Genomic DNA, 12,667 nt, shown 5'->3' with positions numbered 1-12,667 from the left:
GGCTGTTGCTTGGAGTGGCCCGCAGACCCACATGCCCACTACAGCCCGGTTGGTCCGTCACGTTTTTTAGAAAACAGTCTAGTTTTCTCTTGAAGATGTCCACGGTTGTTCCGGCAATATTTCTTATGCTCGCTGGGAGGGTGCTGAACAACCGTGGACCTCTGATGTGTATACAGTGTTCTCTAATTGTGAATATGGCACCTCTGCTCTTCACTGGTTCTATTCTGCATTTTCTTCCATATCATTCACTCTAGTACATTTTTATTTTACTGTGTAGATTTGGTACTTGGCCCTCCAGTATCTTCCATGTGTATATTATTTGATATCTCTCTCGTCTTCTTTCTAGTGAGTACATTTGGAGGGCTTTGAGATGATCCTAATAATTTAGGTGATTTATTGCGTCTATGTATGCCGTATATGTTCTCTGTATTCCTTCTATTTCAGCAATCTCTCCTGTTCTGAAGGGGGAGGTGAGAATTGAGCAGTACTCAAGATGGGACATCACAAGTGACTTTGAGTACAACCATTGTGATGGGATCCCTGGATTTGAAAGTTTTCGTAATCCATCCAATCATTTTTTCTGGCTGATGCAATATTTGCTTGGTTATGCCCCCTAAACATTAGGTCATCAGACATCATTATTCCCAAATCCCAAAGAGGCACGATCTCCCAAAGAGGCACGATCTTCCAAAGAGGCACAATCTTCCCGCTCGAAATCCATGTTGGCCTGGGTTGTGAAGGTCATTGGTCTCCATGAAATTGGTGACCTGACTCCTAATCTTTAAGTCCTAAGTACTTTTATTACTTGGGACGTTAGTACAACTGGTCTGTAATTCTTTGCCAATGCTTTGCTCCCTCCCTTGTGTAGAGGGGCTATGTCTGCTAATACTTTAAGTGCATCTGGTATCTCCCCCGTGTCTAAGCTCTTCCTCCACACTGTACTGAGTGCCTGTGCTACCGGTACTCTGCATTTCTTTATAAATATTGAATTCCATGAATCTGGACCCGGAGCCGAGTGCATGGGCATGTTTTCAATTTCTCTCTCAAAGTCTATTATGCTCATGTTGATATCAGTTATATTTACAGGGGTTTGGATATCATGAATAAAGAAATTGTCTGGATCTTCCACTTTCATGTTGTTTATTGGAGTACTCATACTGCTTTTTTAGGATTTCACTAATTTCTTTGTCATCCTCTGTGTATGAACCTTCACTCGTATGAATAGGTCCAATACTGGCAGTGGTTTTTGCTTTTGATTCTGCATACTGTATATGAAGAGGTATTTTGGATTTTTCTTTCTTTCCTCAACTGCTTTCTGTTCTTACTGCCTTTCTTCAGTTTGACATGAGTGTTTCAATTTCTGCTTGATTTCTTCAATCTCCCTAATTTAAATTATTCCTTCTTTGACGGGAAAGCGTGTCTGCTTAAACATTTCCATTATTTTTTCCTCCTTTTATAGTGTCTGAATTTTGTAACTAGCTCATCAAGATTGTAACTTGCTTAGCTAAATGAATTGTGGGGTTCTGTCCCTGAGCCCGTTATGTGCCTCTGTAACCCTTTCCACTACCACCCACAAGATGGGTATGGGGTGTTACGTATCTTTAGTTGGATACTTGCATAAATTCATGATAAAACTTATTAAGTTCAATTCCTTCATTTACTGTATCTGTATATGTATATATATTTTTGTAATGTATCATATGTTCTGGCAACACAGTTAAACAGGAGGGGGCTTGCTCTAGTCACACGTTTAATACCTGTTAGTTTCGGGATTAGAATGCTGGACCTGTTCAGTTATGGGAGTTCCAGATGTCACCTTTTAATATTCATATTAGTATATTGTTAATTTCCTGTGATTAAGCATGTGGCATTGTAACTTATATTATATGCATGTGACCATTATATTATAGTTTTCATTCGGATACATTTGAGAACGATTGTTTTTCTCAATTATTATAAATATTAAAAAGTCCTTCATTACCATCCATCATCCTGGATGAAGGCGGAGGGAGAATTATGGGTAGTGTCGGAGAGAGAGTTCAGTTAGCTGAGAGACGTCACCTGGGAAACATATTCGGTTAAGTGTTCTGTACTGTTGTAGTAATGTAGCATAATTTTTGTCTGGAGGAACATTAACTTTTAATTATTTAACCATTGATTCACTAGTGTTATTCAAAGTGATTGCCATGTTAGATAGTATTGATATTACATGCTTTTAGTTTGTTTGTTAAATATATTATACTATATATATATATATAAATTCTGCCTATGTTTATAACCTGGTGTTATATTTTTTCTTTCTTGTACTGTATCACGGGGCACTCTGGTATATCATATTTAGATAGAGTCAGTATCCCTAGACTATACTTAACACTGTACCCGATATTACGAGCGGTGCGTACGAACGGTAACATGGGGTGCATAATAAATGAACTAAACTAACTTTTATAGTGTCGTCTGCATTCTCTTTAAATCTCTTTAAATATTAAAATCCCCCTGAGATTATTAGTTGGTGTTTGTTAAGTCTGTTTGCTAGTATTAGATTTCTAAGGTTAGAGTTGAATTCAGATACTGCTGAAATCCTATCATCAGTGTTAGGAATTCTGAAAACTGCTCCCACAGTCAGGTCAGCCTCAGCACCCCTTGACTCTGAAACGGGCAAAGATATACTTGCCACACGAGTCTCAAGTTCTAATTACATTTAAGCATGTCAGTTCTTGGTGGTAGTAAAGAGCAGTACCACCACCACTTCTGAATTAGTCGACAGTTGTGAATTGCTGAGTAGTTTGGTATGTTAAAGAGTCAAGTTTATTTATTTATTTATTTATTTATATATATACAAGAAGGTACATTGGGATTGTGAGGATACATAGCATAGTATTTACATTCTTGTAAAGCCACTAGTACGCACAGCGTTTCAGGCGGAGTTGTATCCTCTTCTAACCATGTTTCAGTAAGTACGTATAATAAAGGAAAATTTGTTGTCAACTGTTTGCATTAGGGCACTAACATTATCAAAGTGTTTGCTTAGAGATCTTACATTGCAGTTAATTACAGCAACATTCTGATTATGATCATTAAAGTTATGATTGTTGTCGGATAATTTATAAGAGGTTCAGTTCTGGGTCTATACTAGCTTGCATATGAAGGCTGATTGAGGGTAAAAATGGCAAAAGTACAATTTATGATGTAATGAAGGAGTAAACAAATAGAAAATAAAACTAAGTTCCTTAGAATAATGGAAATTTGGAGCAATTACAAAAAAAATCTGGATATAAAAAATAACTAGCATGAAATGCAAATAAAATAAGAACAAGTGAAAATGAAAATAATAAAAAAATGTAATTGGATAAGTAAAAATTAGATAAGTAAAAAAGGATTCAATAAGGAATGACTATGGAACACAAAACTTAATAAAATTACTAAAATTGCACTATAAAAAATAAGGATGAAAAAAATTGCTTTGAGGTACACTCATGTACACTGAAAGTAATAGTTTGCACTAGAGGATATAGGCAAAACCAGGGATTCAATGGACCATTGGAGTATGGAGAGGTTAGGCAACCTAAGTAACAGTGAAACCTAGGTTACCTAGCCTCACTTGGTGACAAGAGGGTTAATTAAGATGGGGCACTGATAGGGTTAGTTAGGTCAGACAAACCACATTGGTTGAGGAATTTGTTGTTGTGTTATCCTCATTTAAAATGCTAAACATTTTACCTGCAGACATTTTCCTCCCTTTTATCGTGCAATCTCTAGTAAAGCACTGATGGATCACACACCTTGGTTTTGATTTTGGATTTGTTGCAGGCAGTAGAGGAGTGCCTTGTCTTTTTCTGGTCAAGCCCTCAATGTAAATCCCCTTTTTAGAGGATACAGTCGGTCCATCTAATTACCCAAAGCTTCCTAGTATTACATAAGTAATGAAGAAATATATATTTACTCACTATAACTTTGGTGCTGAAGGTAGAACATGAAAAAAATACATATTTTTACTCTGAAATAATATAAGTTTATAACGAAATTAGACGAAACTAGGTGGCATGAGAGGCCATAGGAAGTCGACGGTCCAAGCGACAATGTTGTGGAGCAACTTATCCAAGAGGTATTGTTGCCTACAGGTTATATCAAGTTAGGTTTGGGTTAGGTTAGGTTTTGTCAGGTTAGGTTTGGGTAGATTGGTTAGGTTAGGTAGGTACAGAAGGCTGATATGCCAGCACTTTCCAAGCAACAATGAGTCTTGGATAAGTCGCTCCACAACATTGTCACTTGGACCGTCAACTTGCTTTGGCGTCACCAGCAGCTTATTTTCGTTTAATTTCGTCATGAAATGATACTTTCTCAGAGTACAAATATATTTTTCCATGTTCTACATTCAGCACCAACATCATAATGAATAAATACAGTATATCATTTATAATGAATAAATATATCATATTTATTCATTACTAACGTAATGTTAGGAAGCTTTGGGTAGCTTGTTAGGAAGTTTTGGGTAGCTTGTTAGGAAGCCTTGGGTAGCTTGTAAGGAAGCTTTGGGTAGCTTGTTAGGAAGCTTTGGGTAGCTTGTAAGGAAGCTTTGGGTAGCTTGTTAGGAAGCTTTGGGTAGCTTGTTAGGAAGCTTTGGGTAGCTTGTAAGGAAGCTTTGGGTAGCTTGTTAGGAAGCTTTGGGTAGCTTGTTAGGAAGCTTTGGGTAGCTAATTAGACGGACCCGATACAGCTGTCTGGACAAGATCAGATTTTAGGGACTGGGTAACTAGTTTGAGGCGAATTTTTCTTTGGTCTGGTCGTGCTAGATTCTTTTTGCCTACTCTGTAGGCAGCAATTATGTCTGCTTTATTTACCTCAACGTGCAGTGGGTCTTTTATGATAGCATGTACAATGTCAATATACTTCTTACCTTCGCTCTCCACCAGGATGGCTGAAGACGACACAATAACAATTGCTGGTCTTGTTCATCCTGGGAGATAGATTCTTGGGCGGTTATAGTACTGATACATGCATTCATTTTGTTAAGAGCTTCTCCTTTTTTTTATGGATTCATTGGTTTTCAGATGTGTATTTTCCGCATGGAGATTGTTAATGTTATGTTATGTCAATAAAATCAGCAACCAAACAATGTCTTTATATTAACCCTACAACCAGGGTCATCCCTCTACCCAGTCTCTACATCCCTCTACCCTGCATCTACATCCATCTACTCTGCCTCTACATCCATCTACCCTGCCTCTGCATCCATCTACCCTGCCTCTACATTGCCTACATTCCCTCTACCCTGTCTACTTTCTCTCTACCCTGCCTCTACATCCATCTACCCTGCCTACATCCCCGCTATCCTGCCTCTACATCCCTTCACCCAAACCCCCATCCCCCTCGATTCCGAGCCTCCCCCCTCCAGATAAATCCCTCTCCACTCCACACCTTCAACCAGCCCTTGGAGAAAGCTGGTTATATTTTCGACACTGGATAAATTTATTTAATTCAGTCAATCATCCATCTTTGTGGTCAACTTGCTGCCAATAACGTCTTAGGAAGAAGGTAAATGTAAAGTTTAGTATTAAGTTTTAATCTTTAATGTTTTCCCTGCCCGAAACGCTTTGTGTAATAGTGGCTTTAGGCATTGTAAGTACTAGCTCTATCTATAAATCTATCAATTTTTGTATCACTTCTTGTATGTATGTACTTTACCCGAATAAACATTTGAATTTGAATTTGAATAAACGTTCCTTTCCTTCCCCCCCCCCCTTCCCTCTCCACCTCAACTACCACCAACACGCTGATGTTTTTAGCATTTCGTCTTGTTCAATAACTAATAAACAACTCGTGGTATATAGATAATAAAGGAGCTCCAGCAAGGCATCGCATCTACTGAAAGGGTAATATTTTTCAAAATGGTTTATTGTTTGTTTTTACTCGGCTCGCGCGGACATAAATTTTGGGGCCAAGTCTCTTACGCCGAGCTTGGGAAGGCCGCGATATTTTTCCTTGAACAAAGCCGCGTGTGATAAATTCCCTGAAGGGGGCATCGCTGTCTAGCTCTCAACGGAAGGCTATTTATGCTCTCTTCTGTGGGGCTGCAAGTTCTTCAAGGCTCAAAGAGACTGTGTCAAAATGAGGAGAATGATATTATATCTATTGAGTTTCGTCTTCTTAAAAGCTCTGATGAGTCTTGGAGGATTCTGCTTCGTTGTCCAAAGTAAAGGATCAGCAGACACTGAACTGTTGAGACCAATAAGCTGCTCTATACCCAATGTTGTATTAAGGTTATGAGATAACCACCTTTTATTACACAGGAACTGTGGCACTTCATATTTACTTGAATATATAAGGAGCCATCATCTCTAGCGGCCTCATCGGGGACAGGAAACCGGAGGTTTGTCAAAAGTTCCTCACTATTTTTTTTTAGGATTTTTTCCAGATGAATTTTGAACTGGGTTACTGTCTAGGCCTCCACAGCTTGGGTGGGTTGGTGATTATATGGGTTTATTATCCAGTGGGTGCATAAACATAACCTGTTTTCTAACACCGGCTTGACGCTGCTGGAAGCAGACGTTGCCCCGTGTGTGAGTTATACTGGACTTTTGACAGAAATGGACTGGATTAATATCCAACCAATCTTTGACGCTTGCACTTTGCCAGATTCAGAAGGTACTTTTTTTTTCTCGACTACTTTAAGGTAACAATATTTCAATTAGCTCTTGTGCAGGATACGGTTATCTATTATTTTCTGATACGTTCCCCTATTTTACTAATGATTTTATCCAGCTAGTTTTTGAAATGCAGCATTTGCGATTTCAGTGGACAGCCGGTTCCGTTGTTCCTTGTCTGTTACATCTGATATTTTAAAGAAGTGGGCTGGTTCAGTGTCTTCCAAATGGTTCAGCATTATAACAGTTTCGATGAGATCAGCTCAGTCATGTCTGGTTTGTTATGTGGCCCTCAACCGTTCCTGGTATGGGATGGTTATGTACCCCCTTCCACAAGTAATATTACCTCCTCCTGAACTAGTGTAGCCCCACAATTCCAGTATCCGTTCCATAATTAGTGTATCCCTTTTACTTGTGAAGAAGGTACACTACTTGTGATCATGGGGTACATGATCATGTGGCTCTACGTGTGATGTGGTACACTACTTGTGACGTGGTACGCTACTTGTGACGTGGTACACCACTTGTGATGTGGTACACTACTTGTGATGTGGTACACTACTTGTGATGTGGTACACTACTTGTGATGTGGTACATTACTAGTAATGTACCTCCTACAAAAATACTGTACCACCCCCTCCTCTCCACAAGTAGTTACATAACAAGTTAAGACTTGTTATCTGAGTTGTATTCTATTCATATAATAGCAGATCAATATTAAAGGAAGACATCTTGTCGAGGAAGATTGCCTGGGACACAACCCCACCATAACACAATGAGACAAACTTTAAATTGTCAAAATGTTGTGAATGACGTGACGACACATTAGTCTCGCATCTTTCATTTTTTTCCCCGGGAAACGAATGGGAAAATTTGTGACTTAATGATCAGACCAAAGTGCTCCACTGCTCAGCCTGGCTTATGTGATGGGAGATCCTGGGAATATTTATGGCTTGATTTGTCGCTGCGACTCACCGTCCTCACTCGGGCCCTAATCCAATCAACCATTCTATCATTGTCTGGCTAAAGCTTCCACGGCAGTGTTGTGGGGAGTCACAGTTCATCCTACGGGTGTGGCTGCTGGTGTGGCTGCTGGTGTGGCTGCCGGTGTGGCTGCTGGTGTGTTCTTGGCCTTGCATAGTAGGCCAAGAATGGCGTTCTGGTTACTAGGTACAACATATTATATATATATATATATATATATATATATATATATATATATATATATATATATATATATATATATATATATATATTATATATATATATATATATATATATATTATATATATATATATATATATATATATAATATATATATATATATATATATATATATATATATATATATATATATATATATATATATATATATATATATAAGGACAGGAGATACTATATTATAGACAAGTGTCACTGACATGAATTCCTTTTACAATTCTGGAGAAGGTATTGAGGAGGAGAATAATGGAGCAGTTGGAGAGGACCAAATTTGCTGATAAACTTTACAGCAGAAGGGCGTCATGCCTGACAAACTTGATCGAATTCTATGCCAAGGTTATAAAAATAGCGACAGGAAAACGATATTTGGGTAGACCATCTTCTTAGATTGTCAAAAGCTGTGATACTGTTGATAGTAAAAGACGGTGAACAAGATGGATTGACCTAGACCACTTCTTCAATGGGTCAGATGTAACATGAACAATAACCAACAGATACAAGCTCAACGAAGCACAATGAAGGACAGAAAACAGGAGATGCTTTTTACCCCATAGGTTACAAACCCATGGAACCGCCTACCCGCCGAAACCGTAAATGCCGGAACCCTGCATTAATTTAAGATCCAAATAGATAAAATGATCAGGACAAGTAGGGGAACCTTTGACAAGCCACTGACTTTCTGTCCTCGTCGAGGCCACTAGAGATATAGTGGCCCTCAGGTAAAGGAAATCAAGTGGGTGGGCACCATTAAATTAGATGACGAACAGCTAAAAAGGCGGACCCCAAGACCAAATATTTGCTCTTGCAGGCACAACAAGGAAAGTACAGTTAGGTGAGTGGTGCGCGCACGGACACAAATCCTTCCCCCGACACACACGTCAACCTTATTGACAGCTACGGAGGGGTTGAAACTGAAGGAGAAATTTTCCATCACACAGACAACCAATTTGCCCCACTCCAGACACACTCCAGACACACGTCCAGCGCATGCGAAAATACACTCACGACTGTCACATCATGTCATCCATTTGCAAATTTTTGTCTTTTCTACAGAGAGGAAATGTGTCAAAATCTAAGACATTTGCTGTGGCTAGCTGGTGGGAGGTCGCAGTGTCCTCAATTTGCGGCTGCGACTCGCCGCTGTCGCCCAACAAGAAATTTATGGATACGAATGGCGGGGCACTTGTCAGTAGTGGATCGCCCTCAGCCATTGTGGGTCGCTGACACTACGTCTGCTGCGTCTGCCGACACTGCTGAGTCTCCTGCTTCTGGCTGAGCAGCTAAGCCTGCCGACACTGCACAGTGGTCTGAGGCTTAGGTTGGTAAAGTTGTTGAAACTGTAATTACAGAGCCTCTTGCCATATTTACTGCTGCTTTTGTTAAGGAGTCAGCCTCCACCACACCACTTCCTAATACATTCCATTTATTAACTACTCGGACACTAAAAAAATTCTTTCTAATGTCTTTATGGCTCATTTGGGCACTCAATTGCCACCTGTGTCCACTAGTCCGCGGGTCCCTTGTGTTAAATAAAATGTCTTTGTCTACCCTATCAATTCCTTTGAGAATCTTGTATGTGGTGATCATGCCCCCCTCCCCCTACCTCTCCTGTCTTCTAGCGACGTGAGGATTAATTATCGTTGTCTCTCCTCATAGCTCATGCCAATTCGGGCACTAGTCTGGTCGCAAACCTCTGAACTTTCTCCAATTTAGTTTTATGTTTGACAAGATTTGGACTCCATGCTGGAGCTGCATACTCCAGAATTGTTCTAGTATACAGTGGTATAGTATACGTATACGTGGTATATTAAGTTCTGAATTATTTCTTACACAAGTTCCTAAAGGCCGTTCTAATGTTTGCCAACTTGGCATATTCCGCTGATGTTTTCCTCTTGGTGTGGGCTTCGGGGGACAAGTCTGGCGTGATATCAATCCCCAGGTCTTTGTCTCTCAATGATTCTAGAAGAATTTCATCTCCCAAATGATACCTTGTGTCTGGCCTCCTGCTCCCTTTACCTATCTTCATTACATTACATTTGCTCGGCTTAAACTCTAACAACCATTTGTTGGACTATTCCGTCAGTTTGTCCAGGTCTTCTTGAAACCTCAAGCTGTCCTCCTCTGTCTTAATCCTTCTCATAGTTTTGGCGTCGTCAGTAAAGATTGAGAGGAATGACTTTATACCCCCTGGAAGATAATTTACGTATATCAGAAACAGATAGGTCCAAGTACAGAGCCCTGTGGGACTCCGCAGTGACATCATGCCAGTCTGAGGTCTCACCCCTCACTGTAACTCTCTGCTGCCTATTGCTTAGGTACTCCCTTATCTGTGATTGTGTGGTGTGTGTGAGTGAAAATCTCAGTCTTTTTGTAACTTAATATTTCCTCTTTCCTTGTATATATTTTTTTCTTCCTCTCACAACTGCTACATATCTGTTTCTGTCTCTTTCTCCTCCCTTCTCTTCAAACAGAATTGGTTGCCATAATCCTTACACTCGAGCGCGTACATGAATTCAAAGTTGACACGTTAATTGTGACTCCTTGTCATCCTTGACTACCCTCAGCTCCCTAAGGCATAACTGTGACGTGCTTATCTCTGAAGCTAGACACAGATATAATGAAATAATCAATGATGGAGTCAGAGTTTGTCTCCTGTGGATTCCTTCCCATATTGGTCTCCGAATGCATGATAGAACTGATGAGTTGGCCAAGACTTTTGCTCGTAAAGAGGAAATTGATTACCATCTTGGATTGCCTTTGAGCCGCCTGAGGGCAGTAATATTCCGGGAACATCAACAAAATCTCGTAGGCTTGAGGCAAAGTGAAATTCACACCAGTTCCTCCATCTATCATCATTCTATTATGCAGGAAGAACTGCACGTCTATGGGTCATGCAATAAGGTTAGCAGACTTCTAGATGTTACCACTGCTAGGTTTAGGCTCGGCTACAAGTACCTCTGGGAGTTTGTAACATCTGCTGATGTAGATTTGACTAAATGTAAACTCTGTCAGCAGAACTATTCGACAACTTTGCGTCATTATATAATGGAATGGGAAAATATCGCGGAATTCAGAGATAACACCAACAATAGTGTCCATGAAATGTGTAAGTACTTCATTCATAATGATATACTGCCGGGAATCTTAACGAAGTATCCTAAATTTGCTTACTGTAGGTGCAGTCTGCACATGACTGTTAAGCTGAGATATTATATATATATATATATATATATATATATATATATATATATATATATATATATATATATATATATATATATATATATATATATATATATATATATGAGTATATTTTGGTAGCAGTCTTTCCTGTAGACATATATTATTAAATATGACCGAAAAAGTAAGATTAATAATTCTAAAACGAATTTTCTCTTTCTTACATTTCTTTTCACTGTTGATGGTAATTCAAAGATCAATTCTCCAAAATTCATTTTTATTTCTAGTCTGACGCGACATATGAGCGCGTTTCGTAAAACTTATTACATTTTCAAAGACTTTAGTTTACAAACACACAACTGAAACTGAATAGAGCTTACACATTTTCGAGTTTATATCTACATTTGGGTGAGGTGGATGAGGTGAAAACAAACTTTCAACAATGGGTATTGAATGGGTATTAAATTCAAACACAAGACAGAACACGAAACAATGGGTATTGAATGGAAGTAATAGTAGAAAGCCTATTGGTCCATATTTCTTGATGCTTCTATATTGGAGCGGAGTCTTGAAGTGGGTAGAATATAGTTGTGCATTAATTGGCTGTTGATTGCTGGTGTTGACTTCTTGATGTGTAGTGCCTCGCAGACGTCAAGCCGCCTGCTATCGCTGTATCTATCGATGATTTCTGTGTTGTTTGCTAAGATTTCTCTGGTGATGGTTTGTTTGTGGGAAGAGATTATATGTCCCTTAATGGAGCCCTGTTGCTTATGCATCGTTAAACGCCTGGAAAGAGATGTTGTTGTCTTGCCTATATACTGGGTTTTTTGAGGCTTACAGTCCCCAAGAGGGCATTTGAAGGCATAGACGACGTTGGTCTCTTTTTGAGAATTGATCTTTGAATTACCATCAACAGTGAAAAGAAATGTAAGAAAGATAAAGAAAATTCGTGTTAGAATTATTAATCTTACTTTTTCGGTCATATTTAATAATATATATATATATATATATATATATATATATATATATATATATATATATATATATGTATATATATATATATATATATATATATATATATATATATATATATATATATATATATATATATATATATATATATATATATGTATATATATATATATATATATATATATATATATATATATATATATATATATATATATATATATATATATATATATATATATATATATATATGTCGTACCTAGTAGCCAGAACGCACTTCTCAGCCTACTATGCAAGGCCCGATTTGCCTAGTAAGCCAAGTTTTCATGAATTAATTGTTTTTCGACTACCTAACCTAACCTAACTTTTCGGCAACCTAACCTAACCTAACCTATAAAGATAGGTTAGTTTAGGTTAGGTAGGGTTGGTTAGGTTCGGTCATATATCTACGTTAATTTTAACTCCAATAAAAAAAAATTGACCTCATACATAATGAAATGGGTAGCTTTATCATTTCATAAGAAAAAAATTAGAGAAAATATATTAATTCAGGAAAACTTGGCTTATTAGGCAAATCGGGCCTTGCATAGTAGGCCGAGTACGACGTTCTGGCTAGTAGGTACAACATACATACATATATATATATATAT

At 38.3% G+C, this 12,667-nt stretch overlaps 1 long non-coding RNA gene across 4 annotated transcripts in view; it reads right to left on the bottom strand.

The window, feature by feature from the left end:
* The window catches only part of LOC123744983 (uncharacterized), a 76,983-nt gene that overhangs the window by 46,553 nt on the left and 17,763 nt on the right, over window positions 1–12,667 (bottom strand). For 2 of the 4 annotated variants that reach the window (XR_006771273.2, XR_006771274.2), the window contains exon 1: window positions 4,901–5,311. The exons of 1 other annotated variant lie outside the window; for it this stretch is intronic. This is a non-coding gene — a long non-coding RNA (uncharacterized lncRNA). Of the gene's footprint in view, window positions 1–4,900; window positions 5,313–12,667 lie in introns of those variants that run through there. One more of the 4 variants, XR_006771276.2, reaches the window with a different exon arrangement.

Source organism: Procambarus clarkii, chromosome 57 (genome assembly GCF_040958095.1).
Source record: "Procambarus clarkii isolate CNS0578487 chromosome 57, FALCON_Pclarkii_2.0, whole genome shotgun sequence".
Lineage (NCBI taxonomy): Eukaryota > Metazoa > Arthropoda > Malacostraca > Decapoda > Cambaridae > Procambarus > Procambarus clarkii.
The sequence above is the reverse complement of the archived record's forward strand: the minus strand, read 5'-3'. Positions and strand labels throughout refer to the sequence as shown.